Genomic DNA, 20588 nt, shown 5'->3' on the forward strand with positions numbered 1-20588 from the left:
TTTTAATTAGCAATGATTTGGAATGTTGAATTAAACAATATCTGTGTGTTGACTATAATAAAAATGAAATTTTTACCCTTGATTTTTGGGTCATTACACCGGCATTAGTCACACGTTGCTCCTTGGCCGATCCGTCTGTTGAACTAGCGACTTCGTTATCTTTGACGGATTCCCGGTGGGATAGGTGAACAATAATCATAGTCTTTGATGCTTCTAAGTCCTCACTATCTAATGTTCGCTGCCAGAACCTGTCAAACACATGCAAACAATAAATATCCAACTATAAGTCTGGTCACATATAACATAATCATAAAACAACATAATCATACATAACATCAGGGGCGAATTTACATACAACTATGGTGGGTCACTCGACCCACCTTTTTTTTAACTAGTTATATATAATAGTTATTAGTGACCTACCATTTAAAAATTAACTGAATCGCCTTAGTATTTTTGGGAATTAGGGATTACGTAGCCATACAACACATTTAGGTAAATATTCATCTTTTTCTAAACAATAAAATATGAAGGAATTGTATTTCCAAATCCTTTTTCATCTAAAACCACAATATGAGTAATCACAATTTTTATTCACTGTTCGGCCGTTCAATTGCATATAATTTAGGTTTTTTATTCTTTTGTTTTTATATTGTTTCATACTCTTAATACTCTTAATGTGATATGATTATTTGAATTTGTTTGATTATTTGATGGTTGATATCTTGGGAGTCATAGATCATTTTAATACAACATTACAAAGAAAAGATCAAGATATCGTAAATGCCATGAATCAAGTAAGTAGCTCTAAAAAGGCAATTTAGGATGGGAACCACTTTTAGGGAATGTTACTTTATTTTGTGATAAACACGATGTTAGAATCGTGGATATGGAAGATGAATATTATGACGGATTCAGTCGTCGAAGAGGTTCACAGGTTAGTAACGTCTGATATTACCAACTTGATTTATTTACTATGTTTTCTCATTTGCATATTAAAGATTCTTTTTATTTTCATGTTAATAACTTGCACCACTGTCATGTTGATATACTTAAGGCGGTGATTGATATGAAACTTCAAGAGCTTAACCATCGCTTTAATGAAGCCAACACGAATTTACTTCTTTGCATATCTTGTTTGTGCCTACTTGAGTCTTTCAAAGCCTTTGATTTAGATAAACTAATGAAAATGGCTACAATGTATTAGGAAGAGTTTCGAACATAATATGATCTTCAAGTTCTTGAAGTTGAACTTAAAAATTACATTAAGCATGTGCGAGAAGATGAAAGATTTAATCAATTGAAGAACATTGGAGAACTTGCCAAAAATATGGCCGAAGTACAAAAGCATATAATATATCCTAAGGTTTATATTCTCTTGAAACTTGCATTGATCTTACCTGTTGCAACAGCTAGTATAGAACGTGCATTTTCAGCAATGAAGTTGGTAAAGACTAATGTACGCAACAAAATGGGTGATTAGTTTTTAAGTGATTGTTTGGTGTCATATATTGAAAAAAAATGTTTTAGGAAGTATTAGTAATTACACGATTGTGAAATTGTATCAAGCTATAAGACCTCATCGGGTACAATTGTAAGAACTTTAAATCTTTTTTTTTTTTTGCTTATATAACTCAACCTGATCTGAGCCCGCAATAGATTTTTTTTTTGATTTTTTTGTCTATTTAATTTAAATAGTGAACCATGTGGTTTTGGGTTCTAGAATCGCTAGTGCATAACATATATGTCTTGCCACATATGTAACACTCTAAATTTTCAAATAAAATTTTCATTTTTAAAATCACATAAAACCCAATATCACATTTCTCAAAACCACAAAATGTATAATTTGTCAAAACACAAGTCAACAAATATTTAATAATATTCCACAATCCTCATAACATAATCTCTAACTGGTGTGTACAATCAAGCCGACGCCTTCCCGCAATTCTGAGAAGTACCTGAAACACATATCACACAATACGGTAAACACGAAGCTTAGTGAGTTCCCCAAAATACCACATACACATATAATAAGCCTCTCATGGTTATAGCTCGGCATGGACCCTTCGGTCATGCGTCTCGGTGAGGACCCTCCGGTATCACGACTCGGTGTGGACCCTCCGATCATGTGTCTCAGTGAAGACCCTCCGGTCTCATAGCTTGGGTTGGACCCTCCAGTCCTGTATCTCAGTGAAGACCCTCCGGTCTCATAACTCGGTTTAGACCCTTCGGTCCTAACTTAGTAAGGCACAAAATAATATAGCATAAATCACAAAGACAAAATGCATAATATCACATAACTTGGTATAAGCACATAGGACCCTTCGGTCGATAACTTAAATAAGACCCTCCGGTCACACAGTATTACCACTCAGGTAAGTATAGTCAGAAGACTCACCTCGTAAGTAAGCAAGTAGATCTTGTACCCCATGAACAGTCTAGACTCCGCCTACATAATATAATCATCTCTAATTAACATTTTATAACCACAACTCAAAAACGTTAGGCTAACCCCTGTTCTCACTCTCTGAAAGGATGAAAGACTATTTTACCCATCCATGGTCTCCATAACTCATGTCTTGACCAAACCCTAAAAGTCAACGGAAGTCAATGCTCGAGTCAACTGTCCATGTTGACTCAACTCGTCAAGTGCATCTACACGACTCGTTGAGTTCCTTCGTTTCTCTAAAAAATTGGGAAAATCCAACTCAACTCGTCGATTTGTCTCACCAACTCGTTGAGTTGTAATGCGTCCAGACTATCGGGGAAAACCCTAGGCAACTCGTCGAGTTGGCTCATCAACTCGTCGATTCCCTTCAGTCCACTCTCTCATTCAGACGTTTTTAAACAGAACTAAGGCCTTATACTCTAGATTGAGCCTTCTAAGGTTAAAGTATCACGTAAAGCTGCAAGCTTTAACTCCATGCATGGCATCTAGGGCTCAAAATGCCAAAACAAGCTCTATAGAGGGTTTAATGTATGAAAGTTAGACAATAGCTTGATAAAGATTGAATCTTTAGGCCCAAGGGACCACATATCATCCAGATTTGAAGTCTTAACTCCATGGCAAGCTCAAACAACTTAAGGACCCAAAGAAAAGATGGGAAATGGCCATAAACTACCTAGTGATGAGATCTAACCAAAAAATGATCAAGGTGATAGATTTTTACCTCCAAAAAGTAGCTAGCACTGAAAGAACACCGGGTCCAGAGGCTTCTTCTCGTTCCAAGCCTTTTTTCTCTTCAATCCCCTCTTAAAAACACACTAGAACACAAAATCTTAGCCCTTCTCTCTTTCACACAACGACTACAGCTCGTTTAAGGTTTCTCTTAGTGTGTCAAGATGATAAGGGAGGAGGAAATGAAGGCTTAAGGTCCTTTAAATAGGACACAAACCCTGAAAGTTAGGTTTTTCACACTCAGCTCCTGCTCGTCGAGTTGGGATCCTCTAACTCGTCGAGTAGACTCTAGAAATCACGCGGCCTCTTAATCCTCTACTCGGCGAGTTGGGGCCTACAACTCATCGAGTTTCTCTGACAACATGAATATAAATTAATTAAATATTATACCTGGGAGTCGGGATGTTACAACATAAGTAACCAAGCATCTACACATATACCGAGTGGTGAACCACTAGTCATCATCATTTTTTCCATGCATAATCTAACACACTCTTCCTAGTGTAACACCCGATCATTTAAGGTAAAATTACCTTTCCTTAATTTGTAAATTAAATATGGGACTTAAGTCTACGTAAATCGTAGATAGCCTCTACATGCTGCATAGAAGGAAAGATGATGCACAGACTTAAGGAGCTACGCGAAGCGTAACTAAGAAGTACGTAGGGCGTACTCGGATAGGGTCTAAACCCTAAAATCAGGGTTTTTATCCTTATTTAAACACCTTAACCCTCATAAACCCCTTCCATCTTCAACCTCCATTCTCCCAAATGACTCCCTTGAAACCCTAATCCTATATTTGAGCATAGTGAGCTTAAGAGTGTGTTTTTAGTGCTTTTGAAGGAAGAATAAGTTGGTGGTGGTGCTTGGAAAGCTCCAAGCCTTGTGGATCTGGACTTACTTCTCCTTATCATCCTTTAGGAGGTATAAAGTTTTGAACTTTATGAATACTTTGCTAGATCTTGTTAGTTTTGGGGTTTATGTGCATTTTGGCCCAATAATCTTGGTCTAGTTGAGTATGAGTTACTCCAGACCTTATAAGTAGCCTTTTCAGATGTTTTGAAGTGCATGGAGCCATAAAAATGTAATCTTGATCCTTTCTTTCCATCCATGCATGAGTTATGGGGCTTAGAATCTTGTGATAAGTTGGGGTTTTGGATTTGGACACTTTCTAGACATGCAAAATCATAAAGTTGGAAACGTTATGATATATGATGCTATTTTGGGGTTAGATATGAGTTTTGGGTGAAAGGCCTTAAGGGGTTAAGTGCTTAATAAAAGGTTTTTTATCGGCTTGAGTACACAGGGCGTACCTAAGGGTACGCAACATGTAACCTTGAAGTGTCTTGTAAAAGCCAAGCCACCCTCTATAATTGGCGTAGAGTTAGATTACGCAGGGCGTACTCGGTCTGGTCATGATTGACCATTGGATTTGACCAAGTTTGAATCCAGTTCATTTAGGGTAATTTGGGTTGTGGATTGAGGTTTGGTCCTTTTTTAGTTGTATAGGAGACCTATATAGATGATATTCAAAGTTGCATTCTTTTCAGCTATCATCTTGGTTTTGAGGTGTGTTTTCTCACTATGCCTATGGGTCGAAGGCACCACGACCATCCTATTCGTTGTTTTATGTACTTGATGTAGGACCAGTATATGGTTAATTTTTATGTTCATATGTCGACATATTTGGATGGTTGGGTTAAGACGGGAAGCCAACAAACCCGGATGGTTGGGTTGAGGTATTGCTTTGTGCGGTGGACCAATAAACCCGAGTGGTTGGGTAGAGACTGTATGTCAACAAACCTGGGTGGTTGGGTTGAGATTGTATGTCAACAAACCCAGATGGTTGGGTTGAGACTCTATGTCAACAAACCCGAGATGGTTGGGTTGATGCCATGGGCCAACAAACCCTATATGCATGCACGGTAATTGTATTTCCGATGTGTTGAGTATTTTGGGAAACTCACTAAGCTTGGGCTTACAGTTATGGATTTCTTGTTTTAGATACTTCAGGTGATCGGGGAAAGGCAAAGGCTTGATCATACATATTCTTTACAGTTTGTGATTTCTGCATGTTTTGGATACTCAACTTTTGGGATGATTGTATGTAGCACTTATGTTTTGTGAATTGGATTTTATGAAAACAATGGTTTTATCTAAATGAAAAATGAAAATTTTTATCGTGATTTTTGGGATGTTATAAGTTGGTATCAGAGCCCTGTTTTGAGAGAATTGGATGAGCATTGTGTGATTCCAGACTCAAGCTAAGGATCTGCACAATGTTTTCAAATTTTAACTTAAAATGATGCGATGTGTACGATCAATCTGATCCAAGGAAAGTGATTCCCCAAGATACCCACATTTACTTTATATATTGATGATATAATTCAATTGCATGCTAGGATGTAGGCTAAGGATCTCCAGGAACTGGATGATAGAATTGTTTGATGTATGATGCCTGATAACCTAGGAGAATTTCTTGTTATGCTATATGAAACTGACATTATGACTGTGGCTGCTTAATGTGTGCATCATAACTATACATAACTAAGATTCTATAGCCCGAGAATGTTTGATTTAGCCTTATTTGATGTACCTTGACTGGTTGTGGACTTAGGGTAGAATCAGGTATTCAATTGTCTATCGAATCCAATGCTATGTATGATTAACATACACGAGCGGATGTGGAGTTAGTAGAAGTTTCATGAGTGAGTATGGGTTGTAGTAAGCCAACTTGAGGAGGAATTATCCATTCTTTATCGAATATGTATAGGATGTATGCGTATCCTAGGTGTTGGGCCTTGTGGTCGGGTGGTCTGTGACAACCCTTGAGACAAATACGGGTAGGTGTGGAAGGTAGTATGGGCCCATACTACTAGAAGCACAAGACCCATACATGTAGCAAGGAAGTCACAAACCCCGAGGGTTTAGACTTTCTGTAATGTTGTAATAATATGAATTATGGATATTTTGATGTATTCTAGTTTGTTTTCAGTATGTCGATCACTTGAGGATCAGGATCTGACTTACCTCCTGGTTGCAAGGCATTAGGATGCAAATGTATCCTAAAAAAGAAAATGAAGGTGGATGACACAACTGATAAGTATAAAGCCAAATTGGTTATCCAAGGCTTTAGGCAAAAGGAAGGCATTGATTTCTTTTATACTTATGCTCCTGTTGCCAGAATTTCCACTATTAGATTATTATTAGCTCTTGCAGCAATACATAATCTTGTGATTCACCAAATGGATGTGAAAACTGAATTATTGAATGGTGACTTGGATGAGGAAATTTATATGAAATAACATGAAGGGTTTGTGATGCCTACAAATGAACACAAAGTGTGCAAATTGAAGAAATCATTATATGGTTTGAAACAAGCACCAAAACAATGTCATCGAAAGTTTGATGGTGTTGTCTTGTCTAATGGATTTGCATTAAACCAAGCTGACAAGTGTGTGTATAGAAATTTAATACTTCTGTTAAAGGAGTTATGATTTGTTTATGTAGATGATATGTTGATTTTTGGTACTGATTTGGAAGAAGTTGTCAAAAGCAAGAACTTCTTATCATCTAGTTTTGAAATGAAAGACTAGGGGGGATAGGTGATTTTTGGTATAATAATTAAATAAGGAAACAATGAGAATTCAATTTCTCAATCTCATTACATTGAGAAGATATTGAAAAAGTTTAATTTTAAGAATTGTTCTCCTGTTAGCACTCCTATAGATCCTAGTCTTAAGCTTCTACCAAATAAAGTATCTCTAGTGTCTTAACTTGAATACTCAAAGTCTATTGGTTGTTTGATGTATGTTATGATTAACACTAAGCTTGATATAACATATGCTATAGGAGGGCTTAGTAGATATACTATTAATCCTAGTGCACATCATTGGAAAGTTGTGAGTTTATTATTTAAGTATTTGAAAGGGACCAAAAATTATGGGTTAATTTATAGTGGATATCCTTATATTTTGGAAGGTTATTTAGATGTCAGCTGGATTAACAACTTAGAGGATCACTCATCTACTAGTGGTTGGGTGTTTCTTTTTAGAGGAAGTGTCATTTCTTGGGCATCTAAGAAACAAACTTGTATTACTAACTCAACCATGGAGTCTAAGTTTGTAGCTTTATCTACTGTTAGTAAAGAAGCTGAGTAGCTAAGGAATTCGATTTATGAAATTCCTTTATGGCCCAAATCGATATCTATTATTTCTATCAAATATGATAGTGCTACAACATTGGCTAAGGCTTATAGTCAAGTGTAGAATGGGAAGTATAGACATTTAGGTTTTAGACATAGCATGATTCGTGAGCTCATCATGACTGATGTGATATCTATGGAGTTTGTAAGAACTCAACTGAATTTGGCCGATCATCTAACCAAATGGTTAACAAGAGATATTGTGCACAAGGCGATTGTATGGATGAGTTTAAAGTCCACCTAAAATCTTTTATATTGAGATACCCAATTCCCATCTAATGTAATATTAGATGTTGAATTAAATATGGAAAGCTTGATATTTAAATATTGGAACACGTTATTATTATTATCATCCTAAGATATGTGTTCAGTATTGCAAGTTAAGAAGGTTGAAATTTTATTTCTTAACAATTCTTTGAAAAGTTGCATTTGTAGGTGCAAGAACAAAAACAACTACCTATATAAGCATGAAGGTTAGCTACTTCAAGAAGTTGGGACTTGACTTTGATATGCTTATTGATGGATGAGACATAAACTAGTAAAATATAATGTTAAGATAGAATTTAAGAGAATGTAAATTGTTATGTGTATTATCTTCATGTATTCATATTGAATAGAAAGGGTTCAATTCTTAGTGACACACTGATATTAGAATATTTAGAATGAATAATATACTAATGTGAAATTCAATCGTCATGACATTTCATGTATGCATCAGTTTGTTTTTGTTATGTTTCGTTTTAAGTTAATCAAGATTACACTTAAATGGGGGAGGTTTGTTGGTGAATTGTTTCACTAATTGTATTTAAGTGTAATGGATTGACTTGCTGACCAAAATCAATTTTGATGAACATTAGATAAGTAACGAAAGTGTGGAGTACGTACTTGTTTAAGTTTATACAAGATTCAAAGTAAAGGCAAAAATAATATCGGAATCGAAATTGATTTTGGAATGGAATTGATATCATAGCGAAATTGATTTCATAATGGAATTGATATCGGAACTGAAATGATTTCGGAATGGAATTAATATCAGAACTAAAATGCTTTCGAAACTGGATTAGATTTTAGAACGGAAATGGCTTCCGATGAGCTCCGATGAATCAAAACTCGTTGTGGAAACTAGTTGGAACAGTACTCTTCACTTCTTTAGAATCGGAACACATAGGAACAATATTGTTCAATTCCGATGGATCATAACGCATCAGAACAACTCATATCGGAACGTGTCGGAACAAGTTTACGTCGGAACACGTGCAGTTCGGTGTTTTACTCGTCGATTCGGTGTTTTATCCAGTGGTTAAAATGACCTTTTTGTGTCAAGTTTGACTGTTGGTGACAGTGTTCTGACACCTGTCAGTTATGCTTTTATCCAGTGGTTAAATCTCCGTTTTGTGTCAGTTTTTTTATTGTTGAAAAGTGTCTTATAACAATTATCAACAAGAGACATATTTAAACAAATTTTGGTCAAACTTTATGGTACAACAGATAAAAATATATCCTCTCATTATCTTTTCTTGCTTTTAAACTTCTGAATATTATCAGATTGAGGATTTGAAAGTACTACCAAAATACTTCGATTTAGAAATGTAAAATACGATATCAAAATTTTCAAGTGCTTGTAACCCCAAATCTCTAACAACATACATTAACACAAATATAAAACCAAATTGACCTATTTCTTCATGCTTATTTAGAACATAGAACACCTTGTTGTTTGGCGTGCTACATGTCACCAACCATCCACCCTTATAAGGAAAAAAACAAAAGTAGACAAAAGGCAAAGGCTAAAGCACGACTAGTTGCCTAGTGGGACATACATGAAAATTTTGAAGAAAAAAAACATATATTATCATAGGAAACATTGTTTTGACATATATCATCTATTAAGATCTTACCCAAGCAAATGAGTTACACTAATTTTTTTAGATAGAACATCTTGATTTTTAATTTAAAATACCATGTCAAACTCTTGATACATATCATATTATATCACTAACATGTCAAAATAATATACATTTATTAATATTTCACATAAAAAAAAACGACCATACAATACATTCATTCAAGTTTAAATCGACTTAATTATCTAAGTCTGCTTTTATGAACAAATTCTCAAAATAGTTTAGACAATTAGTTTTATTTCGTTATTCATATAAGATTAGATTAATATCTTGAAATTTGTTAACATTCAATCCATCTCCAATCAACAAACACTACATGGATAGTATACCAAATTATAACTTTTTTTCTTTCTTTTCATATTAACAAAACTGAAATTCGTTGGTATTTATCGGATCAACTGTTATCGTTAACTATGGTTAGGCTAGAAAATTTTGGTAGTTAGCTAGGACTTTTTAGTTGATATGCAGTAGTTATGTTGGTTGGAAAATGTTTACTCCTTAAATATAGCTTCCTTTTATTTGACTTTTGACTAAGTACTTAATTTTATTTTAAAAATCATTATTATCGGTATCAATCGAGTCTAATGAATAAATAATCATCATTTTAAAATCTAAAAATCAACTATCAAGTAGGCGTGAACTTATGTGTAAAAATTGTGACACACTTGATTTCTTATTAATATTGTTATTACGTGTTTTGTTCATTTTAAAATTAATATAAGACTATTAGGCTGTTATAGTTTAAGTTGTTTGGAAATTTAATGTTTAATTATGAAGTTTATTACTATATCAAATTATTTAAACAACGGATATGAAGAGATTATCTTAAATTCTTAACCATTAACATTAAACCATACGATTTAATTCAAAAAATGTTAAAACAATCAATATCCAAATTATTTAATATTAAATCCAACTAGTTATCTAAAAATAATTGGTGAGATGACATATTGATGTGACATTGATTAATTAAAAGACATAAATAATTGTATTTTTTTTTATGTTATATAAAAATATCGTATCATCTCGTTAAATTATGTCTTAGCGATGTTATTAATGAATACAATATTTCTCTTATATGCTATATATTTATTTAGATTTTAGAGCGATAGATAAAAAAATGATATCGGTCTTGACTCAGAATATATTGGGCCTTATTAAATATAAGTAGATATTAGTCATGTTACTACAAATTGGGCTTCATTTTAAAAATCGTCACAAGTCATATAACATTCCCATGGGCAAAAAGTATAACTATATTGGGCCTTACTAAAATAAATGGTCCTTTTCTCTCTCATACAGTCATACAGGTTTAGTTAGAATTTACTTGTTCTTATCGTTTTTCAGTCTTTAAAGCAGTTTTGTACAAGGTCTTTAAAATTGGTTTTTGTATCGTTCCAAAACTTCCATGATTTTGTTAATAAACTTTTTAAATCTTATAATTTAGATAAAATAAATCTTACGTTAGTAAAAAGTAATGACGAACTAAAAATTTTCAATAACTAAAATTCTCTCGGGATGTTACGATTCTTCAACACTTCAAATATTTAACAACTCAAATTATCTTCTTTTCTTTGCTTTACAAGTTAAAACTAGCAAAATTAGTTTGCTAAGGTTGTATTTATTTTAAATAGCTGGTCAAAATTAGGAGTTTTATGCACATTGATGTCGATACAATTTAAATCAACCATTCTAAAAGACAAAATAACAACGAAATCAACAATTATTTACTATATCTAACTAGATGGGAATTAGATGCGCTTTTGGCGTTGTGTTTCTTTTTTTTTTTTTTTCTAATTTCAAGCTGTAGCAGGAGAGAGAGAGAAGGAACTGAGCAAAAGCAATAGTGAAAAAAAAAAAAAAAAAAAAAAAAAAAAAAAAAAAAAAACACCACTATGAGTTCTTATGTCATAAGTGTTTAGTGTTTTTCAATTTGAAATCTTCACAGAGATAACGATGAAAAAAATAAGTCAACAACAATTTACATAATTACCCTTTTTATTTTAGTCACAAACGTGTCGGTTAAGAGCGCATCAATATTTGCAGATGATTGAATATCCAAAATTAGGGACAGAAATAAAAAATGGAGATTGAAGTTATAGAATGTATAAGAAGAGAAAAAGGAAAAAAAAGTGATTATAGTTACATTTATTTGTGTAAATGTACAGCTTCTATGGAATAATTACAAAGAGAAACAAAAATGTACAACTTCTACCATATTCTTTTGTAATAATCAAGTTTTTATGGAACAGTAACGTTTGTTATTGTATTTTTATTTATTTGTGTTATAGTGCAGTAATGTATCAACATCTACTTAAAAACCTGTTCCAATAGAAAATTCTCATAAAACCCTGTATGCGACTATATGAAGTAAATGGGCAACTGATCTGGTGGGTTTCTTATGTGATAACATGGTAAGCATGTAGAATTCATGAATAATACATATGTAGTCCTATACAGTCGCAAACAATGGTAAAATTAGGATCTAAAGAGATGAATAGTGATACAATATATACGTTGCAAGAGGTATTTGTTTTCTTTATTTTCTGATTTATTGAGAGCGAGATGAAGACAACCTCGATCTCCCTTCTCTCTCTTCATGGGCGATATTTGTTTTCTTTCCATTCTCAGTTTAGCCCTAGCAAACGTACACAAATGACATGAGAAGAGAAATCATCACTGAATTTTTGAAGCAATCGAGTTTGGAAGATAGATAGATAGAATTAGAAACAATGAAATCATACCTACTACGGAGATGGGAAATAAGAAAGCAGCCCCAAATAGTAAGGGGCAACGGTACCTGGCTGATTAAAATTTTGTACACTGGAAAGCACATCATAAGCCCAAAACTCAACCCTAACTTATGAAACTGAGAGAACCAAAGACGAATGAAAGGGCATCGGTACCTGGCTGGTTAAACCATAGTCAACCATATGGTGAACAAACCGATTTCTAGGGTTCATATCGACTGCTACCTGTTTCTTGAAACCAAATAATTAAATTCAAGATAAAACGAAATTGGAAGAAACTGAAATAGTGAGAAGGAATAGTAGAAGTCGACCTCATCGTTCGATTGGAATGCAACAATAGGAATAGAGTCAAGGAGTTATCAAGTGAAGAAATCCGATAAGCATGAGGAATATATTCAGAGACGTAGTCAATGGCGGTGGAGAGTCCTATTGAAGGAGAAGAGCGGCACAATCAAAGAAGAAAAGATAACAATCGGAACATATGACGGTCTAGAATGAGAAATAGAAGTACCTTTCGTGTCTAAATAAAAAAGAGAAAGACTTCCGTGTCAAAATAAGAAAGAGAAAGAACTTCACTGTAGCTAAGGTTTTGAGAATTAATAGTATATATAATTACAAACTAGAAATGAATAGAATACTTTTAAGTTTGGCCACGATAAGTTTAGTATTTCATATTTTGGCCACTAACACTTTTCTGTATTGGTAGGTTTGATCTCTATACTTTTTGGGTTTCAGACTTTGTCCGTAAACTTTTAAATATTGACAAATTTGGTCCCTATATTTTCATATATTTATAGATTTATTCCCTATTTTGTTATTATGCAAGTTTGGTCCCTCTCAAAGAGGGTGGTAGTATCATCCTCATATTGAAAGATAGGATAACAACATGCAAAGCAGGTGGTAGTATCACCCTCCATTCTTCTCATTTCGTCCCTTTTAAAAAAATAAAAGAGGGAGTTCTCGTGCCTAGTCAGCCCAACAGTGCATATGTGCGTGACACGTGTTAGGTAACCGGTTATCCAACCGGGTAACCTAGTAAAAGGGTGAAAATGCAAAATTTTATGTAAACTTCAGACTTTGATGAACCTAAAAGTCTACAAGGGTAAAACCAAACATTTGATGAAAAGCTAAAGGCTTTTATGTCATTAGCCATTTAAAATCTAATGTGTTTTTGTTTGGTAAAATTTTAAAGGGAATTAAAGAAAGGAAAATGACACGTTAACCCAACAATATATTTTAAATTTGTCCATTTAGTCCCTTAGCTTATTTTCATGCTTTGTGAGGGAATAAACTTATTTTTGTCAGGTCTAATTAGTCACTTTGGATAAAATGAAGGGTTAACCAAGTTACCCCTTTACCATATAGACATTTTGTTGACCCATTTTCCCTTAACCCACATTAACTTTGAAAAGTCTAAAATTTATTCATTCTTCTTCTTCTTTCTTAATCCGCACTCTAACCACCATCCTCTATTATATGTATCTGTACATCTTAACCAATTATTTTCCTTCAACCAAAAATGTATGTTATTAGAATCCCAAACACCTTACCTGCAATCCAAATAAACTCACAACTGCCAACCTCTTCTCCGCTAATTCTTGCAATTCTCAATGCGTTCATGTCTTTCTTCTTATACATATAAGGTAAATGGGTGAATCCATGTTTACAAGTACCATTCAAGCATTTGTGAACTAGTATCTGTGAGTTGATTTCGGGTCAGTAAAATTCCCTTATCATTATCATCTTTCAAGCTTTGTTCATGTTTCTCCGATTAACTCATCTTCCCCTTAGTTCAAACATAAATTTCTCCACTCTCCATATAAACAGATCGGAAAAACTTGTTCCACGAGCAATAACAACTGTGATTCCAGTTTGTGTTGCGAAACTCGGCCTAGTTGTGTTCACATTCAACCTCTAAGTCCAACTTCTAAGGTGCGTTCGTTTTATCAGTCCTTCAGTGGAGTTTGTTTGTGAATCAATCAATTAAGAATCAAAGTTGAAAGATTGATTTTTTAATTTTCTGGAATTTTCTGTCATTGCAGGTTAATGGGCTGTCATTTAATCTTCAATTGGGATCACTTTGAGATAAATAATACAATCCAATTTTCAATTAAAAACAAAGTACCAAAATGAAGGAAATTGAAGCGAGTTTAGAAATGTAGAAGGTTACTTAAAGAAAAGAAAAAGTAAAATTACACCTACATGTGATGTATAAAATTTAAAACATCATCACAATTGAGTATTGCTTCCAAAACAAAGAACTATGAAATTCTAAAGAATTAACATAGATGTGTTCCTTGTATATCCAATTCAACTAACTGGTCATATAAAAACAATCAGTTACTTTGTTTGCATGTGTGGTAGAAATGGAAAGAGTTGGAACTAAGCATAAGAGGAGTATCATTGTTGGAATATTGGTTGCCATAATTTTATATGGAACGAAGGATCACCGAACTCTCTTCGTATTAGCGTCGACTTTATTCATTCCCCTTTCCTTTGATTCAAGTTGATTTTGTGACATCCCCATTTTCACGGCCAAAAAAGACCGATTTTGTTTATACTTTATAAAAATCAGAGTACTTCTTTTAATAAAAATGTTGCGGAATTTGTTCCTAGTAAAACATGATAAATACGTTATCAAAACATTTCCGAAGAAATGTATTTTTATTCATTTTAAAACATTTGGGATGTCATTGTCAATACAGAAACATAAGCATAAACAGAACTTACATTCATTTACACTAGTGATCTACACCTTTTTAATCTCTCCGTGTAATGTAACTTCGTATCGGCACATGTGATTCAAATAAGCTTCAGTGGGTCAGGTTGGAAAACTTGGTGAGTACATAGGGTTTTCAACCCACAATAATATAATTATTATGTTTAAACATCAAACAATCAATCCAATTACCCATCCCCATTATCTTCTTTACTCTTAATGATCTACCCTAAGAATTAGCTATTCCTCGTTCATTCATTCCTAAGGATCATCCTAAGGAATCGGCACGAAATCCATCATTGCCAGGGTTTACTCAACATGCACTAAGTCTCATAGTCGCCAGGGTTTAGGCACTAAGTCTCATAGTTGCCAGGGTTTATACAACAGGCACTATGTTGCATGGTCGCCAGGGTTTAGGCAATAAGTCTCATAGTCACCAGGGTTTATACAACAGGCACTACGTCACATAGTCTCCAGGGCTTAGGCACTAAGTCTCATAGTCACTAATGTTTACTTATATCCCCTTTCATCCCTCCTCGTTCATTTACCCATGTTTTACCCAACATATTCGTAGATATAAAATACATATACAATTTAAATCATTTAAAACATGTATAAAATCGTTCATCCAGCATAGATAACAAGTATACAGATAATATGCACACATAGCACGTAATATATATATATATATATATATATATATATATATATATATATAATACTTCATATCTATGTATAAGATGAAAGTAACTATGCACTCACCTGATAAAGTGGTGACTCGGCACTCGGACAATACTTCGTTACTGTTAAAACAATTTCCCTCGGACAAAACTTAGTATCATTACCACTAGAGTTTTGTCTAATGTTTGATGAGACTAATTAATAGTCTAGTTATTGTTACTATTATATAAGAGTTAAAAAATGTTATTCACCTACTATGTACAGACAGGTGCCAGACATGGAACACCGGAGGGCGGGATCATTTTGGCATATAGCACTTCTGAATCCAGCAACCCAAGCGGCCCTCCAAACCAGATTCCCCGTACCGCAAGTGGTTAAAAAGATATTATAACGACAATTATATAACTCATAATAATAGCCCAAATACTCATTATAAGTTCCTAATAACATTACTATATTGAAACATAAGCTATACTAAAGATAGGTTAGGCGTAGCTCACTTACAACGGGTTTTCTCGAAAACCGGGCTTCCTGAAGTAGTGTTCCCGAGCCAAAAGGCTCTTTTATCGAGGCTTCGGGAACCTCGGGGCTTCCTTCGGGTGCTAGGGGGTTTACCTAGGCTTAGGGGGGGTTGGGGGCTAGAGAGAGAGTTTAGAGAGAGAGAGAGAGAGAGAGAAGAGGTTGGAATGGTGTGAAGAATGAGGGAACCCGACACTTCTATTTATAGGCTGCCAGGCAGCTGGAGTCGCCAAGTTGGGTCAATGACTCGCCGATTCAGTGCCATGTGTCATCATCTGATGGCTTTTCTTGGGGAGAAAGCAACGGTTGCGATCGCGCCACGTCACCCAAACTCGCACAGCACCCTCCCGACTTAGAAAAACCATAACTCTCGCATACGAGCTCTGTTTTCGATGTTCTTTATATCCACACGTAGGCAGTATCATATTCTACAACTTTCGTTTAGACTCTGTTGGCTAATCTCGACCGATCTTAATTTTAATAGTACGAGGAGATTAAACTGTTAAATGACCGTAAAAAAATCATAACTCCTTCATACGCACTTTGTTTTCATCTGTCTTTTTACCATTGAGTTCCTATTAATGAGATCTTCAATTCTCATTTAGGTCACATAATCCAAAAACCGCTCGAACTAAAATTCGAGTTTCGGGTCGTGCACTACTAAGCCAAATCTTAGAAAATTCACAACTTCCTCATACAAAGTCAGATTTGGGCGTTCTTCTTTTGTATGTTCTCGGTTTAACGTATACTACAACTTTTGTTTAGATCACTAAGGCTAAAAAGTCATCTATCGTAAATTCACTATTTACGTCTCTCGGTGTCGTGTCGGTTTTGCCGTAAAACTTCGACGAGCCATAACTTCTTCGTTATAGCTCGGATTTCGGAATTTTTTATATGTACGGAACCCTTGTAACATATACTACAACTTGTTAAGATTAATCCTTCTAAATAATATTCCATTAAAAACTCATTTTTGACGCTCATTGTCTCTAAATTGACTAGCCCGAATCTGCGGGCGTTACAGATTTTTTCCGGACCCAACAATTAAATTCTTAATTTTGACTTTTACTTTTGACTATTTGGTTGACTATGTAGTGGGTTTAATTGTTTTGAATAAAAAAACTTACAATAAAGTTGATATGGTTTATAATATTAGGTAGTAGTGATCAAAAAAGGAGGTAGACATTTACTTTATGCCCCCATAAAACACCAATAAAAGTTTTGAGACTAAATGGGCAAATTGGAAAAACTTTTTTGGGTTAATGTGTAATTTTTTCATTAAAGAAAACCATTCATTTTAACAATATTGTTTGGTTTGCAAAGAATTTAAAATGTATTTATGTTAAATGACATAAATACCCTTCTTTAATTATTCTATAATATACTTTTTAATAGATAATCTATAAAAATAAAGTACAAATAGTTATGAAAATAACTTACAATTTTTTTTAATGATCTATTTGATTGTTTCATGTTTTTTCCCAATATATAGTTGATTAATAGGTAATATATTTGATTAATAGATTCTTCGGTTTAACAATTTGATTTTAATCGATTGTTTTTAATGCCTTTCTAAAAACCATGTTCAAACCTTTACAAAACACAATTTAAAAATCTTTCCTCTTTCAAATTCCAAGATTACCGATATTTCTCTCTTCCAATACAACAATAATGATAAACATAACATTAATGCTATCTTCTTTACACTTCTCACGTAGATATCGAAGTATTTACAAACTTTCTTAAGTCAAATGTCTCAAAGTATGATTGAAGTTTATTATTGTCTTTTTTCTCATATATGCATATACAGATAAAAGTAATTATCTTCTTAGTTTGCAATCACTAATACTCAAAAGTATAATATGAACGTGATGGGTTTTGAGCATTATAACAATCATATGGTGCACATACAACCTTAATGTTTTGGATCTAAGTTTTCTCAAGTTATACATGCAATTTTCATATTATCCAAAGCATGAACCCTAACTAGCATACAATTTTGAGATTTACAACATAAAACAAGTTAGATAAATACCTCTTTGTTGTAGCTTGTAGAACTTGGCCTTTCAAGAGCTTAGTACCACAAATATGATACCCCAAATAAGTCACAAACACTAAAAGCAAGAAGAGGCTTATGAGAAAGAGCTTAGGAAGCACCAAAATCGGTTAGGGTTTCACCGTCGAAATCTTGGCCTATTTTGGGAAGGCAAAGGGTTCAATTTATAGTGTGTATTCCTTAGGGTTTCTTAAATAAAACCCTTATTTACTTAAACATTTAACTATTCCGATAATCCATATGATAGGCCCTTTAGACTAACTCTTCATGGACTCTCACATAGATTTAGCCCATCCCTAATCAACATGGATCATTAACCCAAACTATAAATATTATTGATTTACCTAATCAGTCCCTAAATTCAATCAGTCTCTTTTAATCACTAAATTAATTCCAAATTAATTCTTGATCAATACCAATTAAATAATAATACATTATTCATATAATATGTTAATAAATCATAAATAACCTCTTTCTCAAATATTCATCCTATCAAATTGCTCCGGTGAAGGCAACCCAAAAGGACCATGCTACTTTCGGGTCAAGTACATACCAATTATAGTTATGGGATTAGACACCTAATCCAACATAACGTTCCATTCTCTTATAGAACAATCAGAAACACATTAATCAACGCTAAGCTAGTGACTGTCCTATGTATATTAGACGATCTCAAGCACTTCATCAAACATTTTGGTGTGCATCTATAATTCCACAAAGAATTATAATGAAGAACAACCCCTAAGTGATCTCTCATAGGGATTGCCCGCATGCTAGTTGCTCTTTAAAGAAGATAAGGGTCTATCTGTTGTATATATCAGAACCAATAGACACACAAGGAAACCGACAAATAATTTTGATAATTATATGTTGTTTAGTTGTGAATAAGAAATACAATTATTATTAATATGATTACCAAGTTTCTTCCAGAAACCAGATCAATCCTTCTTGATTAGATCTTATTGTAAGAATGTTAGAAGAAGAGTGTCCTATTATTGGACGAAAGTAAACGCTTAACAACAAGATAAAACCGACATGTTAACGGCTGATCTTGATCTTAGAGAACTGCACAGATCAGACTCCAGTCCTTAAAGGTTTTTACTTCCCTGTTATTGGTTGTAAGCAACAGAGTAAAACCCCAGGATCTAATGTAGACTTATTGGTTTTCCAACATCACTAGAAAAGATAAACACAAAGTGAATACTTAGAAAAACTGGAAGAAATCACCAAGAGAGGGAGAGCACTTTGAAATTCATCCATGGAATACGGCTCCCTAAGGGATGTATTTACAAGTATCGAAACCCTATTGCGCCTAAATCACGCCCAACGAATGATGTGTCGTGCAAAGTGCCAAGTGCGCCTAAATCGCGCCATTTCATGCATTACGGCATCGGCTTGGCTAGGCGCACAAGTGGGCTTGGACCATTCCTTTTATCCACTAAAGGCTTTGAAAACCTATCAAGTGAAATGGTTTATAAGCTCAAAAAAGGTTTCTTCCCCCACCAATATGGGATAGAGGAAACTTGCCAACTTACAATATTTCCTCTATAATTTCCAACAATCCCCACCAAGTTGGAAAGTTTCCTTTCACTTAGACATATGATGTCACTTGGGTGTCATGTAGATTAAACCCTAGTTTAATGAGAACAAACAAGAGGAGATCAATTCAATGGTATCATTATAGGTTTAAACTGTAACATCCCAAGATTTTGCAGGTATTTCTGAACCCTCTTTACTATAATTATTGGTCATTTGTAGTCCTTGGGGTTGGAAGTGTAGACCCAAGATAAGTATAAGGCCAAGGTTGCAACCTTAGGCCAAGAAGGAGTATGCTAAGCGTACTAAGGTCCACCTTAGTACGATGGGCGTACACTTGTGTATGTTGGGCATACTTATGTCAGGATGAAACCCTAATATTTAGGGTTTGGGGGCTATATAAGCAACATTATGAGCACATAACCCTCCCTTACCTCACCCTCCACTGCTTAGAGTCATTTTCCCCCAACTCTATCCATTTCCTTGAGTGTGTGAGCTTATTGAGTGTTTCTTGAGTGTTTTAAGAAAAAGGTGTTGCATCAAGGAGTTGGAGAAGAAGATCAAGCTTATAGATCTGAAGTTGGTTTGTGCCCTAGAAGCTCCAGGAGGTAAAAAGTTTCAAACTTTATGCATATTGCCATTTTTGCCTTAAAGAACCATTTCTTGTCCCAAAAGTCCCAAGATGGTGCATGGTGTGATTTGGACGAGATGAATTGTCCTTCTAGACTCTTAGAGGGGTTTTGAGTGATAAAAATGAGGTCCCAATGGCTTAAGATGTCCCATGCATGGAGTAGGACGATCTTAATGGATTAATACCAAGTATTAAGAGATTTATGGATGTCTAAAATGATAAAGTTCGTGACTTTATGGGTCCTAGGCACATTTGGTCACTGGATCTGAAGTTTGGGCTTAAGTGCTTAAGCCATTAAGCACTTATTCAGATTTTGGCAAACCACTACGTACGCCCAGCATAAATATAGTACGCCCAACATACTGGGTCAATTACCCCGATGGTGGTCAACATCGGGATGAGGACGC

The sequence above is a fragment of the Lactuca sativa genome, chromosome 9 (assembly GCF_002870075.4).
Source record: "Lactuca sativa cultivar Salinas chromosome 9, Lsat_Salinas_v11, whole genome shotgun sequence".
Classification (NCBI taxonomy): domain Eukaryota; kingdom Viridiplantae; phylum Streptophyta; class Magnoliopsida; order Asterales; family Asteraceae; genus Lactuca; species Lactuca sativa.